This window comes from Tyto alba, unplaced genomic scaffold, assembly GCF_018691265.1.
Source record: "Tyto alba isolate M040663 unplaced genomic scaffold, T.alba_DEE_v4.0 Super-Scaffold_14, whole genome shotgun sequence".
Taxonomy (NCBI): domain Eukaryota; kingdom Metazoa; phylum Chordata; class Aves; order Strigiformes; family Tytonidae; genus Tyto; species Tyto alba.
Window position 1 is genome coordinate 13047046 of NW_024881276.1, and position 18877 is coordinate 13065922.

Sequence of the window (18877 nt, forward strand, 5' to 3'; positions counted from 1 at the left end):
GGAACTCCTGTGAGGTTAAAGTTGACATCATCAAAAGTTTGACATTTTTTTAACAATTTAAATATGTACATACTTTTTTCCAAGATTAATTTTGCCAAAAGGTAACATTTTTAGAAGCTACACTTTTCCAGTGTGACATAAAAGGAGTAATAGTTGAAAAGCAAGATATCTACTTGGAATTTCTTGAATCTTATACTCATGTGCTAAAGAAAAAAATTACACATACATATCACATATAACAAGAGAGGCATCATACAGATGAGTTAGTTTCCTGAAACTGTGACATTTCAGTGAAACTTTGAGGATCTTGCACACTATGGTGATGGATTGCATGATGAAAACTTTATACAGTGCAACTCCCATGGCTAAAACAAATTAAATATCGTTTTAAAAATGCCAGTGACTGAAGAATTAATTTAGTATGTGCGTCTACGCTGTGTGTGAACATGCCGGACAGTTATTGCAAAAACTCTCAAGATTGAGACTTGAAAGCAGTTATAAATAAAACTGAATACTACCATAAAATAAGCAGGTTTTGCTACACAATAGCATTCATAGCATAAATGATCATCAGGATTAAGAACAGAAATCCTTTTAAGCCATCAAATAAATTTGAAATACTTGATACTTTTGTAGACTTAAAAAAAAAAAAATATCAAAGCTTTTCCGCTACAAGTAATAAATCGTGAAAGGTGATGCGGAGTCAAAGTAACTGCTTTTACAGATTACTTTAAAACAGTGCATGGTTTTTATCTTTTTGTTCCAAGTACCAGATTGCACTTGGTGCAGTAATAAAGATTCCAACCCCGCAGTGATAGTCATCAAGTTTAGCACAACCGAAGCGTCTGTCAGAACATAAAAAGGATTCCAGCTTTTCATTAGCTTGTGTTGTACCAGATAGGCTATTTTACAGCATGCCCACCAGCCTGTTAAAAATATAAGACAACTGCAAGTTCTGAAAGCGCTGTTTCAAATGAGGCAAACTCAACTGCAGAAATACAATATATTACTGTTTCAAAGAGGTGCTACTTAAAACTCAGTTACACCTAAGTATTCAATATAGAGCCGCTGTTTAATTAGCTTGTAGATAGTGCTGCTTACCACAGAAAACATTCAAGGACAGTATTTCTGAACCTCTATATAACGACTTCTACATGCTGCTGAATTAAAGCAAAATGAAATCCAGTTACCTCCAGAACAGAGCGGGATCAGTCTCAAACAACATGTAACTTCTTTTGCAGAGGCTGACCTAGGAACAGCTTTCCATCACCTCATGTAATTAAGCAGCAAACCCTAAGCAAGGCAGTTATGTCCTTTGCTAACCAAGGCAGAGTACTCTTACGTTGCACGCACCATCACCAGCCTGGCTCAACCCACAGCACACCCGCCACAGAGGAGAAGAAAACCACCAGTAAACACAGGGGAGAAACCTCCCGGGACGTTTCGGCAAAATTATGTAGAAATGACAGAGCTCAAGGCATTCTTGTGTGTGCACCTTGGCAAGCAAGCCGAGTGAGTGATACAGAAAGCTGGGGTTAAAAAATTTATCAGCTTCTAGAAATGAAGGGGGGGGGGGGGGGGGGGCGGGATGAAACAAAACAAGGTCAGAAATGTATGAGCAAACAAAGAAATGCAATGGCAAGGCTGAAGTGTAATGGTGTTACAGTGCACAAAGCAGCAGAATGGAAACCAAAGTTCCAAAGACTAAGCTAAGCATGATTGTCAGTCACAGACCAAAAATGACCAAAATCTGCTGATTCAGGGAATGGCAGTACAGCATCCATATTGGACACCAATGAGAAACTGTTTGCTGTTAATTAAGGAAAATAAAAAAGCTGACAAAAAAAAATAAAAAATAATCCATGAACCTAGGGTAACATTGGATTAATCATCAAAATATCTTCAATTTAAAGAGCCATGAAAGATCTCCACACTTGTGCAGTGTATTATTTACATAATTTGTATTTCAATTCATTCTGTAAACTGAGCTTTATTCTTTCTCTGATTAGCGTCCCTTACATCAGTTACTTTTTCAAAAATCAGATGGAAAGCATTCATCTGCCCTTAATTCCTTACTGAAGTTTTCATTGTTAATCCCCAAATAACTTCTACTAGCCACCTCCCACTGTGAAAGCCCTTTGTCAGAAAGCAGTATATTAGTAGACAAGCCGAAGCCTTCACGCTCTCTGTTTTGCTACTACATAATACTAGGTGTCTGAAAACAGGATGGAAAACATTTTTCCTGTCTAACTTTGCTCTCCTCATTCTGAAAGAATTACTCAAAGGACATGTATTGCTGCATTTCAAATAAACTAGCATTCTACAGAAAATGTTAAAATAATTCTCTCTTTTGCTTGCTACACATCTCCATTATCCTTCTCACTGTAAGGCAGGCATTCAAGTAAGCCAAATGTCGTTCCCCCCCCCCCAAAAAAAAGCTTATTTTGGGCTTCCCAGTGCAAATTTATCTTGACAGCACGCTCACAAAAATACATAGCACAGAATTATGGAGATAAATATAACATTCAGGAGAAGCCTAAGCAACAAGTAGATTGTGGGCTTAGTCCCCACCAAAAAGATGAAGGTTTTTCTGTTAATGACTCTGCACGTCCTTCTCAGAGGTAAGACACAGACACCAACTTTAGAGCCAGTTAGCTTTTTAAACATTACCACTGGTATAAATGCAGTAACTCAGATCTCACTGTTGCCATCCTCAGGGAAAGAAGGGACAGTCATCAACAGGCAGTCTGCTGGATAAGGACTGAGGTTATTCTTTTATACAGATACACAGCACAGAAGAGGAATCTAGCAAAACATTCATTCTGAAGCATCAATGAAGTTCTTTTTAATTTTAGCTTGAAATACAGGCGGACATTTTTAAGGCTTAATCCGAACAAGGAGTTACATTTGCCCCTCTCATTCTTCATTCCTTTTCTTCTAGAAATGCTTCCAGATCATATTTCCATACACAAGAGGGGAAAAGAATTATGCATAGTTTGAACAGCAAAACCAGTTACAGACAGAGAATAGGTGCAATGTAAGCAAAGAAGTATCCCCACCCAGTTCTTTTCCACATACAAGTCATACGTTTGCTTTCACCACTAGCATTCGCATGCTGTTAGCTTCAGAAACACAGGAGACAGCCGTTATGACTGCTGGCCAGTATCACCACGCCCCCATCACCGCTACCGATCCTTGCCTCCTTGCTGTTTGTTACAGCCAACACTGCAGAGAGCAAGAAAAAAAAGGACCTGCACAGCCTCCTCCGTGGGACCGACACACAGTCCGGCAGCCGCGGTTCCCACTCCAGCCTCCACGCGTGGGTAATGCGTACCTGCAGACAGCAGTCGCTTCCAAACAAGTGTAACTTAACTGCATTCCTTCACAGTTATCCTTCTTGAACCTGGAATACCTCTTTTTAAACGTAATCATCTATTTGTCATCTCTTACATAAAAACCCTTCTTCATACCATTTTCAAGAGTCATTAAGGGGCTGAAAAGAAGCAAATAGAGTAAGCCTTACAAGAAGTATTTCTATAACATGCAATGCTTCCAAATGTCCAATACTTGAAAACTTGCTTTCCAGCAAGTTATCCAGTGTGTAGAGTCATTTAGGATACCACAAGACACACCAGCACATCGTTCCTCATTTCTGCAATACTCAGTTTACACCTTTTAGAGCATACTGTGGCATCATTATAGAAAACTAAGATCTCAAATGCTAAAAAAAAAAAAAAAAAAGACTTATACGAATGTGCTAGAAGTTTATAAAATGTAACACAAGCTTTGTAGTTGTAAAATCAGTATTATTTAGCATTACACATATATGATTTAAAAACAAAATGTAAAGATCAAGTCTTCTTTCATTTATGCATACAAATATAGGATTAGTGACTGTTCTGACAAGAAATTTGATCCAAGCTGGAATCCCTTTTAGTTCACATTCTTTGTTAAAAGAAAAAAAAAAAAAAAAAAAAGTGAGATTCTTTCAAGGAAAGGAAATTAAACTTCCATGTTTCATACAGCAGCACTTCTAATGAGCTGATATCTGAATACCTTGTGTTCTACCTGATAAAAACAGAGCTAGGAGAGATAGGCTTTTGTCAAATTTATGAGCTTTCAAAAGAGCAAATATTACCTAGCCACATGTATTATTAAGAAACACCCCAAGTCAGGTTTTGTAAGTTGTTAAAGGAAGAGAGTGGGTACTTAGTGCTTTACAAATATCATTTTGTAATGTCACTTGCCTTAACATCAAGAAAGAATTTTCTGCACTTGCAAAATTCCTCAGAAAATCACCAACAGTGTACTGCTCACTATTTATGAAGTGATTAGCATAAACAAACTTTTAAACTGTCAGCAATAAAATACTGCCTGTAAATGTTCTGCCCTCTCTCCAGGTAAGTTTACGATCTGCTTTAGAATATGAGCAACTGTAATTACAGTAAGCCATACATTTTAAGACTACAGAAATCTCTCTAAACTCTCAAACCCTACTAAGTGTATTATTCAGTACAGAGCAAGGCATTGTATATTTTAAAAAGCAACACTAACATGGTTTAGACCAAAGACTTGTCTCAAAAATTCCTGAAACAAGAAATAAATACTCATAAATGAGAACAGCAGAAAAGTAAGGTCTCTGAATTAAACAGCATAGCTTGTATCAACACAGAACAGAAACAATTTATGTCACATAGATTCAACATTTACTCATTTCACAGTAATTTTAAAAATTAAAGTTTAGAGCTGCTCTGTGGCTACCACAGTGGAAAAGAAAAATAGCTTTTCTCCTCTTTCACTCCTTCCCCATCCTGCTTTAAAAGTCAGAAGATGTGGGGTTGTAAAAACCTGAAAAAGGAAATGGTATGTGTGAAGTCAGCAGTTCAGCAAAGCGGCTGACTGGCCATTAACAGCTTTAAATATTCTTAAAATGCCAGTCTTCCCACATGAAAGGGTATTTTAATGTTATATTCAAATAAATCAAAAATACAGCTCGCAGCACTTACATTTCTATCTTAAGTAAAACTGCCAGGTTTAGTAGTTTACTAGTACATATTTACAATTGCACAAGGGTTCAACAAATTGTTTAACCATTTTGGTCAATTCAGCTTACTGAGACCTCTGGGCTGTTTTCCACTTCCCCCTTCAAGTTGGAGTACTCTTCCTGAAAACATTCATCATCATTATTCAACCTGGCTTTGTTCAAATGCCTAACTCAAATTTCTGTCATAAAGCAAACTAATTAAACTATGTACAAAAAACCCCAACAATTTTTGTAAGATGAGCACTGGCTAAGAGATACATACCTGCATGAAATTCTCTCTACACCTCGATACCTCTCCTCTGCCTTCAACTCAGCCTCCCTTGACACAGAAGAGAGCTCTTGAACTATTTGTTCTGTGAGGCACCAAGCATACCTTTAGTACAGTGTAAATACAGCAGGTAAGGGAGATGAGAAATTGCTGCTGCAAACATAGTAAGAGATGCACAGATGCTAGAGATCCCTATAGAGCTTTTCTGCACTTGTCACTGGCAGAAAATGAGCAATACACCAGCTCTAAAAGCAGCAGCCAGAGAGAGCATGTGTACATAAGTGGACAAGGGGGAGAAAGACAGGCAGAGAAGGGATGGTGGAAAAGGGCTTTTACAGCCTCTTGGGCAACTTTGGCTTCCTCCCACCTACATTGGCTCCAAACTTGAAAAGGACTGTGGAAGCTCGGTTCAGATATGATCTAACAGAGCTCTATCCACATGCTGCATAGCTGTCAAATCCATCCCTGTGGTCCAGATTTTTTATTCATCCAACAGAATATCTAGAGAAACAGAAACACATTTAGTCTGATGCAGAAATCTATGTAAGTCAAATAGAGTGTACAATTTTTTTTTGTTGTTGTTTTATTTGAAGGCATGGAGAACAGTCTTGGGACATTTCTGCATAAGATCAGTCTGCTGCCAGCACCCCAGGTGGAGTTAGCTTGTTTCAGAGCAACAAACTTGCCTCCCTTTGCTTGTACTCAATGCCAACAACAACATACTTCTGCTACCACCCTCTTCCAGTGCTTAAAGTATTCATTTCACTCTCCCCACTTGAGAATCCAAACAACATAATGCTGGTTGGGAATCCCTGCCACTGTATATTACCAAACACAGAACTTGCTCACCGCATCCATCTGCTGCTGCAACACACCACAGTGTACCTTGGCTTATACAAGGGGACAACTACATTGGTCCCATGCACTGGGTGTCTGATCAGAGCACAAAATCAAACCAACCAGAACTACATAAACTCTTAAGAAATTTCCTGGTAGCTCCCCCTTCTAGAGGATGTTTCTGAAAGGAAAAAACCCTGGAGACCTGCTTGCAATCTCCAGGCATACCCAGGTCTCTGCACTGGGCTCACCTACGCTGCTTGTACTGATGGCTGTGCTGTTTCCCCAACTTCTTATTTCTCTAAAAACTAAAATCCTTCTTTAATCCCCTTACATGATGGAGGGAATTCACCCTCCACAAAGATGCTGCCAAAAATATTTGTCCATCTATTTGGACAAACATTCATAAGCACCATTCAGGGCTGCTAGACATTTCTGCAGCTAAGAAAGTGCTGACAGGTCAGAAAAGACAAGACAACTCCTAAGCACTCAAAGGACCAGACAGATGCAAATACTCAGATGTACTGTTTGCTGCGCTCTTCAAAAAGGGAAGACTAAAGACCCAAAGCATCAAGAATGTCCACAAAAAATCTGTCTCTCTCTTTCTCACTTCCTGTGACAACTTTCCAATTATTAAAAAAAAAAAAAAGTGAAGCAGGCTGTAATGGGACAACCTCCTCCACCTCTTCCTCAGCACGGCTGCACCGCTGTCACGTGTTGTCTGCAGCTCCAGCCCAGGACAGGGGCAGAGCATCTCCCTTTCTGCTACTTCTGGAGATCACCTTTCTGGAGGTGACCCCCCCACTCCCTCCTCCACTCAGTGCTTACACCATTGAGTGCCAGAGAAAATTCAGACAAGGACCTAGGTAGCATTTTTCCTACAAGAAGCTGAAAAAAAAATTACACACCGCATACAAAGTTTTCCAGCTAATTATAACACTATTTTGTGATTAAACCCAGAACGTATCTTCTGTTCTTTTCTGAAAAACACTGTCTGCCTCTTTATATCACTCCAGTGCAGGATACATATATGAGAGATTTGGTACGAGAAGTGCCACCAAACATGCTACAGCCCTTTTAATTTCCGAGGCCCTGACAGACAATAGCAACAATAAGGATTTCCACCAGATTTAGCAGCTCTGATACCCTACCACATTCCTCTGCGTACAAGACTCACTTTTACAAACTGCTTTTTAAACAGGCTTTTAAAAGTGCCCCAAGAATTGCACTCCTTGCACTGAACCTTCCTGCAGTAGTCTCTGATAGGCCCCATACAGTACATAAATAATGGTACGTGATTCATTTTAGCTATACACCTCATTAAAATGGTGCTACCCTCTTGTAGGTTTTATAAACTTCAGATGCTCCCTATCTAATGTATGCTAGAGATGATGAAAGGCTCAATCTCGTCTTTGCCCTACACTAAAAGGGATATCATATTACCTTGAAAAGACAACAGACTTAGATTTCCATCAAAGAAGTCCATCCCTTTCATGAAAAGGCTGAATTCCCTTGGTATCTTAAATAGCATTTGACCTGATTTGTGAAGCTGAAGGCCTAGCATCAAATTATTTAACCAGGACATCTACCTTTAAGGCAATGTCTTGCTTGGGTTTAGATGCCAACATATAAATGGGTAGCTGCACAGAAAAGATAACATTTCTGGGGAAAAAAAAAACAAAAAAACAAAACACTCCAAAACACTGTTCATGCTTAAGCTGCGTATAGCATTATTCTAACAAATTCAATAAAGAAGAAGTACTTTAGGATTAGTTTGGACATAAGATATCTAGAGCGCATCTTTCCTGTGGAACAGAAAGGCTACCTCCCTGCTAAAACAAATGGAAGAGCACTAGAATTCTGTTAAAGGATTTAGTATTTCATAAAGACTTTGACATTAGGCTCTTCAAGTAATTCATAAAAGCAGGAAGAGAGCACACTGAAGAACCACAATAAGCACATGCTTAGTATTGCACCAATTTGGATCCAAAATGATCAACCACTACAGATAAAGTAGACAACTTTGTTAAAGTCCAGAACTATGATTCAGTCTTGAATCTACACTGCTGAAATGAGAGACATGTAACTTACCATCTCAAAAAAAGAAGCATATGGTTCTTCAATAAATTTAGACATATGAAAATACTGGATTTTTGGTCCTATTTCAAGGACACAGAAACTCAGGTGTTACTTTTTGTGACAGGGATCTTTGGAGGAGAGTTACTAAGGGTAGGATAAACTTAGTAGATATCCACTCCACTACAAATGATCTAGTTATGTATACCTGTGCTCAATGCCCACTGTATACAAAAGAAAGTATGAGAGCAAGCCCAAACAAAAGAGATAAAGCAGTTTGTAAAGACAGTTGCTGCTTTCTGAATGGCCATGACGCAGCTCCTGGCGTTCCTCCAAGTCTGTGTCCTTGTTGACCAAGCAGAAAGACTAAGAAGGAAGAGATGTGAGTACTTCTGAGAGTCATCATCACCATTTATGCATTGGTTATTCTTTGTCTATACACTTACTGCACATAAAAGGGAAGCCTGGTCAGTGTTAGCTCAGGTAACCAAAGCCACCCCTCCACTCCCGCAGCCCTCCTCGCCCATCCCAAAAGACAACAGACTGATACACCTGAAAAGATCACAGATACAGGATACAAGCTTTAGGCAATGGAGTTTACATGCAAACGTACATGTGGACTGAGCTGGTCACTCACCAAATCGTCTCTTGCTGCTCCCCGGAGCAAGAGGCAGCATTGCTGCTCCACAGCCAGCGCTGCTGCGGGAGGGAGGGGTGGCAGGAGCTGGGCACACACCCACCCCAGCCCCCACTGCCCACGCAGGCCAAGTCAGCTGGCAGGTGCGTGGAGGTACAAAACTGGTATTCACACAGAAATATACCCTCAGAATAAATTACAACTCACTTAAGGACTTAACAGTTTCACCTTGTAGAGGCTTTACCTCGAGCAAATGAATTGCCTCTCCACTTAGTCATCACAGGTAAAGCTGTTCACACCTCCCCATTATCAGTTATCACTACAACACAAAAATAAAATTAACAGCATATAACTAATACTAAAGCTTCTTAACACTACATCAAGATATCACCAAATTACAGAACACTTGAACCTTAAAAGAAGGCTTTCAAAGAAGCTGTACAAATTGTATGAGTAAAAACACTCATACACCGAAACACAAATCACAATAAAAAAGAATCATTCACCAAATCGTATCAGTATGTTAACAAATATTCTGGGACTTCGAATTACATTGAGCCAAACTGCAAATGAGAAATATTTGCAAAAATACCAGGACTACTACCTGTAATGAAAATACCTATAACATTCAGGCACAAATAATGTTCCGTTTAACATTTCTGTTGCTTCACACTGCTCTATAAAGCCTCAACAACTTCATACAGGATTTTCTGGCTCTTCCCACATGCTAGAAAAATCTCGGAGTTCTGGGCCATTTATGTTGCATGTCTTACACTGTAAGGAACACGAATGATATAGTCCTTCACATTTAAGATTTGAATCTCTGGAAGAAGCAGTCAGCACGGAGGCTGGGTGACCAAAGCTATTGCTTTCAAATGGGAACGAACAGAACTTTAAATGCCCTGCAGATGCGGAGGTCAAGAAGTTGGTTAACAACCTCCCTTGTGTAGACTCCTCCAAGCAATGTCCCACTCTCTACCTGTAATTTGTTCTATATTTACACTTAGAAAACATTACAGTGGACTGTCAAATGGTATTTTCAAATATTGTCTTAAAACATGTAAGAATAATTGTATTTCACCCATCCTTGTTTGAGGTAAGTGTATCCAGACAAACAAGAGACAGCTGCAGTGTCCTGGACAGTCAATGACAAATGTTGTATCCCGTTAGTGATGCTATTTAATATCAAAGTATAAGTACCAAGGACTTAATCTCTCCCTGTTCATCCACTCCACTATGGATTGACTGCATCAGTAAAGGGAGTAAACAGGGCTCTCCACAGCTCACGATCCTTTGGAATAGTATGAAAACGAGGCAAAATCATAAAAGACATCCACATACAAAGGGCAGAAGGAGCTATATATGTTGCTTCAGGCTTTTTCACATTCTCTCTTCTTAAGTAACATGGTGTTGTTTTATACACACAACTTTTAGACAGATATTGGAATTAATACTTTCTCAGTACTAAAAATTTCACACTAACGAAAACAAAAGTTTTCGGTGGTTTTGTAAAGGAAACACTCCCCATGCCTCTTTTGAACTCGAGCAGCTGCTCCACAAAACAATGCCCCTGCCTTATGAGAGCACGGTATCTGGATGCGGCGAGGACAGCCACAGCAAAGGAAAAAAGGCATCTGCACATTTAAAGTAGGAGTAGACAAAGTCTGAGGAAACATATTTTAGAGGACTGTCATTGCTTCTTCCCTAAGCTTCCTACATCAACACTTAACATATGACTGAATTTTAAGAATAATCTAATTGGAGACAGTCATGTTTGCCCATCTACACGGCTTTTAATTGGTGTGAAAATAGTTTATACTTGCAGCTACAATACATAATCAAAAGCCAGCATTTGTTTTTGCTGAACACTACCATAAAAATATCCAAGCAACCTGAAAAATACTAGACAAATATTACTACTTTAATACACAAACATTACTATAGATTTACACCAAACAGAAAACTAGAGCATCAACTCCAACAGCTGAGTCTCAAACAAAATCAGTGAACATTACTTTCATATTCAAGACCAGACTGTGTTAAAGTTAAAAGCCATACAAGTATTTCCAGGTCTCAACTTCGCTTTTACCATACACTCTTCCCTGCTGCCTCCAGCTTATATTATTGCAAAACTTCCCGTAAATAAAGTATCAACAGAAGTGTCTTCGATGTGCTTTTTCTTTACATCCATTCAAGTCATACCATCCTTAAATAGTACTTACATTTTATGATATCCTAAGGGAGAAAACCAGCTCCCCTTGCCCCCAAGCACGTAGCCTGGTTGTACAAGGAACCTCCCCAGACACACTGCCAGCGAGCCCACTCACGTGGGCTGTGGGTTGCTGCAGTCTGAGCAGCACTCGATGGTGGCCCGTGGAGAACCCGCATGCTGCAACGCGTTCGCCCCCCTATCTATTACGTGACGTTAATATGACAGCTTCAAACATAACCATAACCCAGCGGATGCCTTACTGCCGTGACTCCTTGCAGCTGCACAAGCGTGGCAGCTGCCACCGACCCCGAGTGGCTGCCTCACCGACTGCTTTGCTCTGCCACCTCCAGAGAGCAAGGTGCAGTACGAAAGCTTTAACGATCCAAAGGCTTACGACTGCTACTCTAAATGATAAAAAATTCGTAACTGGTCAAACTTGAAGAGCTGTTTACATGCCAGACACAGGACAACCTTAAAAGCTACTGTCAAACCTACAAAGTCAATGCTTTTTACGTTTTTAATCACAAACATTAGTTAGAACATGTATGGGCCAAAGGTGAGGTTTACATCATGATAACTCACTAAGATAGCAGTATTTCACCTCCTCATTAAGCCTTTTAGGCTTTAGGATTACTTTTGGCCATCTTCTGTAGCCTAACTAATCACTGAGAAACAGAAAATAACTGTTGGGAAAGGTATCAACTTTGAATTGCACTAAGCAACTAGGCAGAGATTTTTAAAACGGTTAAAGTGCCTCTACTCCTAAAGAATAGCCAAGCATAAAATTTAACCTTAACACTAATTTAATTACCACAGCACTGCGATCTGCTTTGCAGGTTGTCCCGGCAGCCGAAGACAGCGGCGATGCACACCTCCGAAAGAACAGAACTTTCCATACCTTTGCTACCTTCTTCGGACCACCCCCCATCTGCGGGAAATACGATTCCCCCAGACAAGTCACCCCCCTCGAAGCCGGCAATCGGCGTGTGCCACCTCCGCGGTTTAACTGCCAAGAAGAGGGGAGCGGTGCCGCAGCGCGCCGCAAGCCGACGAGCGCACACACACACACACACACACACACACCCACACCCCCCCCCGCGGGTTTCGGGCGGCGCCCCCAGCCCCCTCACCAAACGCCAGGGCACGCTCCGCTTTCTTTCCCAACGCGTGCCCCGGTTTTTCCAGGTTAACAGCCGTCTCCCAGGACCTCGCTGGCCTCAGCGGGCGCCAGGCGCCGCGGCAGCCACCAGCGGGGCCGCCGCAGCCCCCGCCGCCCTCCGGGTGCGCCCCCCCCCCCCCCGCCGCCCCGGCCGGGAGGGCGCGGAGCCGCCGCCGCCGTGGCGGGGGGAGGCGGCGGGGCCGCCCCGGCCGGGAGAGGCGTGTCCTCCCCGCGCTCCTGTCAAACGCCGCCGGCCCCGCCGCTCTGTCCGCTCCCGTCCCGGCGGCTCTGGCGGGGCGGGCAGCCAGCGGCTCCGGGCCAGCGCCCCCCCCCCCCCCTCCACCCCAGCACGCCGCGACGGTCGCCCCCGGAGAGGGGAACTTTGCGGTGCCGGGAGGCAAAGCTGCCCCCGCTCCTCTCCTCTCTCCCGGGGAGCGGCTCCCGCCGCGCCGCCCGGGCAGCTGCGCCCCTGCCCCAGCCACCGGCGGGTTCCCGCGGGCGGGGGGCGGCGGGACCCGCCGCGCTGGGCGGCTCAGCCCGCCGAGGAGGGGAGCGGGCAGCTCCCAGAGGCCGGGACGCGGCGCCTGAGCGCGGGGCAGCGCCGGCCGGACCCGCTGCCGCCTCCAGCGCGGCGGGGGGCGGCAGGCGCCCCGGCAAGGAATAAGGAAGGAAGGGGACAGGGACGAAGGGACGGGGCCTCCGCCGCTCTCCTCTCCCCGCGGCGCCCAGCGGTCGCGGTGGGACCCCGGGGAGAGGGCGCGACCCCCGCCTCGCCTCCCTTTCTCTCCCCGCCCCTCCTCGCTCCTGCCCCTACCCGCCGCCGCCACTCACCGGGCGGGCGGGAAGCGGGTCCCCAGCGTCCCGCGGCGGCTCGCACGCCTGTCAAGCCGCTCCTGCCGTCGCCCGCCTCACGCCGCCGCCATGTTCCGGGGGCACCGCGCATGCCCGGCAGCAAGCACCGGGGGCGCGGGCTTTTCCCCCCCTCCGCCCGCCGCGGGGGGAAGCGGCGACGGGGGCGCGGCCCCGCGTCCCGCCGCCCTGGCCGGGGGCAGCGCCACGCCACGGGGGCCCAGGGGTGCCGGGACCCCCGCACCTCGCTCGTACCTGCGGCGGGCGGCCCCGCCCGGGCGGGCACGGTGGGGGCCGCGCCGCCCCGTCCGGGCACGGGGAGTGTGTGTGTGTGTGGGGGGGGGGGGAATGCCGTGAGGCGGCCCCCAGCGAAGCGCGGCCGGTGTTGCAGCGGCCGTTCCCCTGCGCTCCCTCCCCGCCGTCCCCCCGCGGGGCGAGGGGCGCCCGGCGGCCCCGGAGCCATTTTACGGCGGGGCAGGAGGCGGCCCGCCACCGGCTGCACTTCGCTTCCCGGCGCGGGGAGGGCGGCGGCCGGGGATGGGGGGGGGGGGGGCTCGGTGGCAGCAGCAGCCGCCGCACCGGCACACGTCCCCGTCCCCTCGCTGCGGCGGGACGGAGCCAAACTTGGTGGGGGCTCCGCGGTCCCGGAGCGCCTTGTGAGGGGGGAGAATTACTGTCCCACGGCAGGTGTTTCTGCAAGGGATTTCGGCGGTGCCTGGAAAATGTGCGAGGAACGAAAGGCGAGGCTTTTCTGCCAGAAAACGTAAAGCCACCCTTGTAACGCGCTGCAGCCGCGCCCGTGACCGCCGGCAGCGACACCCACGCGTGCACCGTCAGCGCGAAGGTGCAGCTACGCGGAACGAGTTGGCTGCGTTCGGTAGTAACTTCGCATTACACACGCAGAAACGATCACGGCTGTGTAACGCTTATTACCGTTGGTGCGCACCGACTTGAGAAATTGTATGCAACTGCTTCACAGAGGTCCACGCTTATGAAGAATCGCTGAAAAGCACTTCCCTGGCTCTTCGGGGGGGCACGTTCCCGATTTATAAGCTCTGGGTATTTTAGTTCAGATCCCAAGAGGCATGTAGCCGCGTGTAGGCATAAGTATCTCTGGTGAGAAGTCATCTCTTAAGTACTACCAGCGTTCAGGGCTTTCTATGCCCAAGTTTCAACTTCACTACTTGCATCACTCGACAGTGAAATTTTGAATTCAAAACTAAGCTAAGGTCATCAGAGTGGGTTTGTAGGAGTTCTTTTAATGGGGAAAAAACCATAAAAATCCAAATATATACCCCAAAACCCCTCAAACTCTTCTATGCGAAAGTGAAATTCATACAGCCCACTTCAGTACCCTGCATATATTGCAAGTTACTATTAACAATTTATTTTAAGCACTCTCATAAGCAGTAAGTAAATGGTTCTTCAGAAAGAAAGAAAATTAGTCCTTGCCATAAATTATACATATTTAATATTTAGACAACATGAGGGAAACAAGTAAAAACATGCTAATCCAAGTGATTAAAAAAAAATACAAGAGAGAGACTAAAAAGTACTGAACCATGCTTACAGAAAATCTTTATAGCCGAGTGTGGTATGCTCACAACCAATGCAGACGGATGCTGCTTAGTTTGAAGTATTTTCCCCTTTCTATCATACAGAACTTTTGCAGGAAAACAAGAGATCATGTTCACTATAGAGATGGATTGAGAAATGTGCCAAGTGTCGCAGAGTAAATTCTTGGGAGACACAGAGGAAACAAAAACATATTTTAAAGATACCCTTGAAACCAAACGCAGTGCTAGATATAACAGCTGAGAAATTTGTTGGCTGTGAGCCAGTGGGACACCACACCGTTGGTTTCTACAGCTACTGCCACAGAGCCTGTCAGATGCTGGCACAGTCCTCTGCCTGCTCGTCATTTTTCCAGGAGGCTGAAATCATGAAGCCCAGCCAGCAATTCTCCTGCTTCTTAGACCCCTGATGTGGTGAAACTGAGAATAAACAACAGACATAAGAATAAATGTCTGCAAGATCACAGATATACCACCAGTAAAAAACACAGAATAAAACTTTTAACTCTTCTAATTCAGGAACCAAATGGGTCCATAACACCTTCGCATGTGTCCTTCACCTACAAGTAATAGCTGATGTAAAGCAAGCAATTTCTTCACAGGATTATTTAAAAATGAGTAAGAAGTGCTGCCTGATTCCATTTTCCAGCAAAATTATGAACTTGTTTCCTGGTGACTTATCCACCATTTTTCATTTTCTTTTATAGGTATTAAACTGAATTATTTGGGTCAGAAAAGCCAGGCAATTTTTAAGTTCTCAGTGTTCTTCACAAAAAAGAGAGATACACATGTGTATGTGTATGTATATATATGTATGTATGTGTATATATCTGTGTATATGTGTGTATACATATGGATGGCTTCACAGTTTTTTGCAGGGAGATTCTGTGATTTTAGAAGGAAGCAACAACATAAAACCAAGATGTTTCATGGCGATAGACTCTAGTGAACTCATACAACCAGTCAATGTTCTGGGAGGTTGATGCAAATGAAAAAAAAATGTTTAAGAGAGCTGGCAGTTCCTCAGAGCAGCATTTTACTTACACATTGAAAGTGTAAGTGAACTATCCATGCAGAAGAGGTAAAGGGCAGAGTAAAAAATCAATCTGGATGTCACCTCAGATGGGAATGAAGCATCAAGAAAAGAGAAGCTGGGTCAGGTTACTTGGGAGAGCTACAAAAACGTAGCCCTGTCGTGTGGGAATGAAATCAGAAAAGTGGCAGAAAATGAGACACAACTAGCAAGGGATATGGGAGTAACATGAAATCATGTTAAGTACATTACCAGAAATGGAAAAGAACCAAGCAAGTGATTACTCCACTATCAAGCAGAACTGGAAAGTTTTTGACAGACAGTATTGTGAAAGCTAAGCTGCTTAATATTTTTGCATCTCTTTTTTTTTCTTTTTTTTTCTCTTTTTTTTTTTTTTTTTAATATCAGGCATTATTGATACTTGGCAAAACAGACAGATTTTAGACTTGACCATCAAAAGACCAAGTAAGAAGTTATTCAGTCAAAATTTGCTGCTTTTCCTCAGTTGGACTTAAAGGACTGGCTGATGAAATCTCAGTTACTAGTGGTTATCTTTGCGAATTTACAGTGGAGGGATATTACAGGACGGACAGAAAGGGACAAACAGTATTGTTGAAAGGAAAGAAGGAAATAGGAAGTTATATACCAATCTGTTTAATTTCAGTGCCCAGAAAAGATACTGGAGCAAGTAAACAAGCTATTTTTAAGCACTTGTAACACAACAAGTAACAGCCAAGACAGCTTTGTCGAGAAGATGTCAGACAAATCTAATCGCTCTTGCAACAAAGTAAGAGGAATCATCAGTGGAGGAGAAACATTGGATGTCATGTTAGTTGTCACTTTAGTACGTTTTTTCACATGATTTCATATGATATTCTTGAAGTAAGCAAAGGAAATAATGTAGATGAAGATATTTAGGGAGCTGGTACAAGCAGCTCATTGTCAGAAGGTTGTTAATGAACTCAGCGATGGTTCGGAAAACGTGTTTACGTAACTGCAGATTATACCAAACTGGGAGGCCTTAGCGTGCCAGAGGACAGATGTAGGATTTAGAAGGATTTCCACACACTAGAGATTGGCTCTGAAAAAAGGAGGGTACTAATCAATGGGGATAAGTGCACACTACTGGGGGGAGGCAGATATGATCAGCTATACAACCAGGAAAGGGGGAACTACTGGCTCTTCTGCAGAGAAAACAGCTGCAGTTATGTGAAAAAGAAAAAAAATAAAAAGGTCTGTGGCTATGTGAGTCACAACCTATGCAAAGGAGACAATGTCAGAGAGCTGCAGTGAGGAAGTCAAACCACATAAACCAATGGAGAAAGAGAAGCACAGACTCTTTGTGAAACAGCCTGATTGCATGGCCCTAGAAAAGCTCAGTAGCCATGGTCTGTCTGGCTTCAGTAAATACGTAGCCCATGAAGAGAGCAAAAGAGAACAATCTGAAAGATCAGATATCTAAAAATATGCCCTATAAGGAAATCCTTAAAAAACCCAACAGGGATTTACGTTGAAGAGGGTAAAGTGGAATAAGAAAAAATAACATGCATAACTATACAATACAGATATGAATGTATATCAAATATATGAAAGACTGCTGTAAAGAGAAAAGGATGAATTTGCTCTGTGGTTCCATAGTGGATGGGTCAAGAGAGATCAGGTTTAAAATGCAGCAAGAAATATTAGCAAATAAAAATTATAAGGCTTGGGAATAAGACTGGCTGGGTGGTTGTGCAGCCTCCAACCTCAGACTCTTCAAGAAGAGCTAGGCACTGTCAGTCAGAGCTGGTACAGGTAGACTGGCCCTCGAGCGGAAGGTGCACTCAAACACCTTCCATAGTTCCTGCCAGCAACACAATTCAATGAAGGTAAGCTTTCTTTAAGACCATTGGAAAGCATCATCTTCCTCAGGGAAAGGTTTTTATTGTTTCTGCAATGAGCATGCTGCTAGCTTCCAAAAATAAATTGCTTCAATAAGAATTTTAAACTACCTTCCTAGTTTCTGAGTCCTCCTTCTTCCAAGCTGTCACAATATGATGGTCCTATGTAACGCAGTATATTATAGATACACAAGAGGATGCAGTTTCACTACCTGAAGAGAACCATAATTTAGACATAAATAGGTCTGCCTTCTACTCTCGGTTATGTGAATTCAACAGAAATTGTAGATTTTTATCTGACAGCAAGTTAGCATGTCATTCTTTCCCAAAAATTAAGTTTACCTTTTCCAGAACAGCCTCAGAAGTCCTTCAAAGCCTGAAGTGTGACAATGACATATTCTTTTAATAACATCTTTTTTTTCTTTTTTTTTTTTTCTTTTTTTCTTTTCTGCTTGCTTGTAGGAAATGCCATCACCTCCTTCACAATTTTTAAACTGTGTAAATTAAGAACAGGAATAATTACAGATGACAAGTGTAAAGAACACTCACTGTGTCTATATTAAGTAAAATTATTCAGACATTCTAAAGCATTGTTTCATTTAGTGCTATAACATTACAGTATATACATAAGGTATTTAGACATGCATATAGGAGCTGTCAACACTGAAAGAAAAGGAGTTGGGTTATTTACATTTGCATGGCTGCAAACCTGGAAATAACATCTCTGAGGTACAGAAAGCTCACAGAAATAAGTGAGAACAGAATATTGGCCACACAACTTGTTAAAATATTTTTCTGCCTTACTTAGAAATTGATTTGTAGGGGAAAAGCAGTGAGGAACCAATTTCAGGTAAGATAGACTTAAGCTATGTGTAATCTTTTGCCATTGGATGGATAGTGATTAAAATCACCCCAGCAAGGGAAAACAGATTTGTTTTGTTTGACTTTGTATTACCTAAAGTGAGTTCTGCACAGTGACAAGCAAAAAGAATTAAAAAAATGCTTACTCCCCAAATGTTGGGGACAAAAACCTGTGATAGTTTTGTAATACCAAAAAAATAAAATTCAAAATGATGAGGAAGCTCTTTTCCTGACATCTATCAAGTTCTCTGGAGCTTCAGGCTGCCTCTTGCTTGGATAAATAATATGCAGAAAATTGTTTTTCCTTCCCTAAGAATTTTCCATTTCTATGGTATTTTTTCCGCTGAAATATCAAAATCCTGAACATGTTCATAAGCCAACTGAGTAAAACTGTTTCTGTAAATGGAAATGGTTTCAGTGTTTCTAAGTACCCCTTTTGACCCTTTC

General features: G+C 43.1%; 1 protein-coding gene across 2 annotated transcripts in view; it reads right to left on the reverse strand.

Annotated features, from left to right (window-relative positions):
• The window catches only part of SCML2 (Scm polycomb group protein like 2), a 72650-nt gene extending 59497 nt beyond the window's left edge, over window positions 1-13153 (reverse strand). For both annotated transcript variants that reach the window (XM_033010140.2, XM_033010139.2), the window contains exon 1: window positions 13065-13153. The gene's annotated coding sequence lies outside the window, so the exon portion shown is untranslated. The remainder of the gene's footprint in view (window positions 1-13064) is intronic.
• Window positions 13154-18877: the final 5724 nt, after the last annotated feature.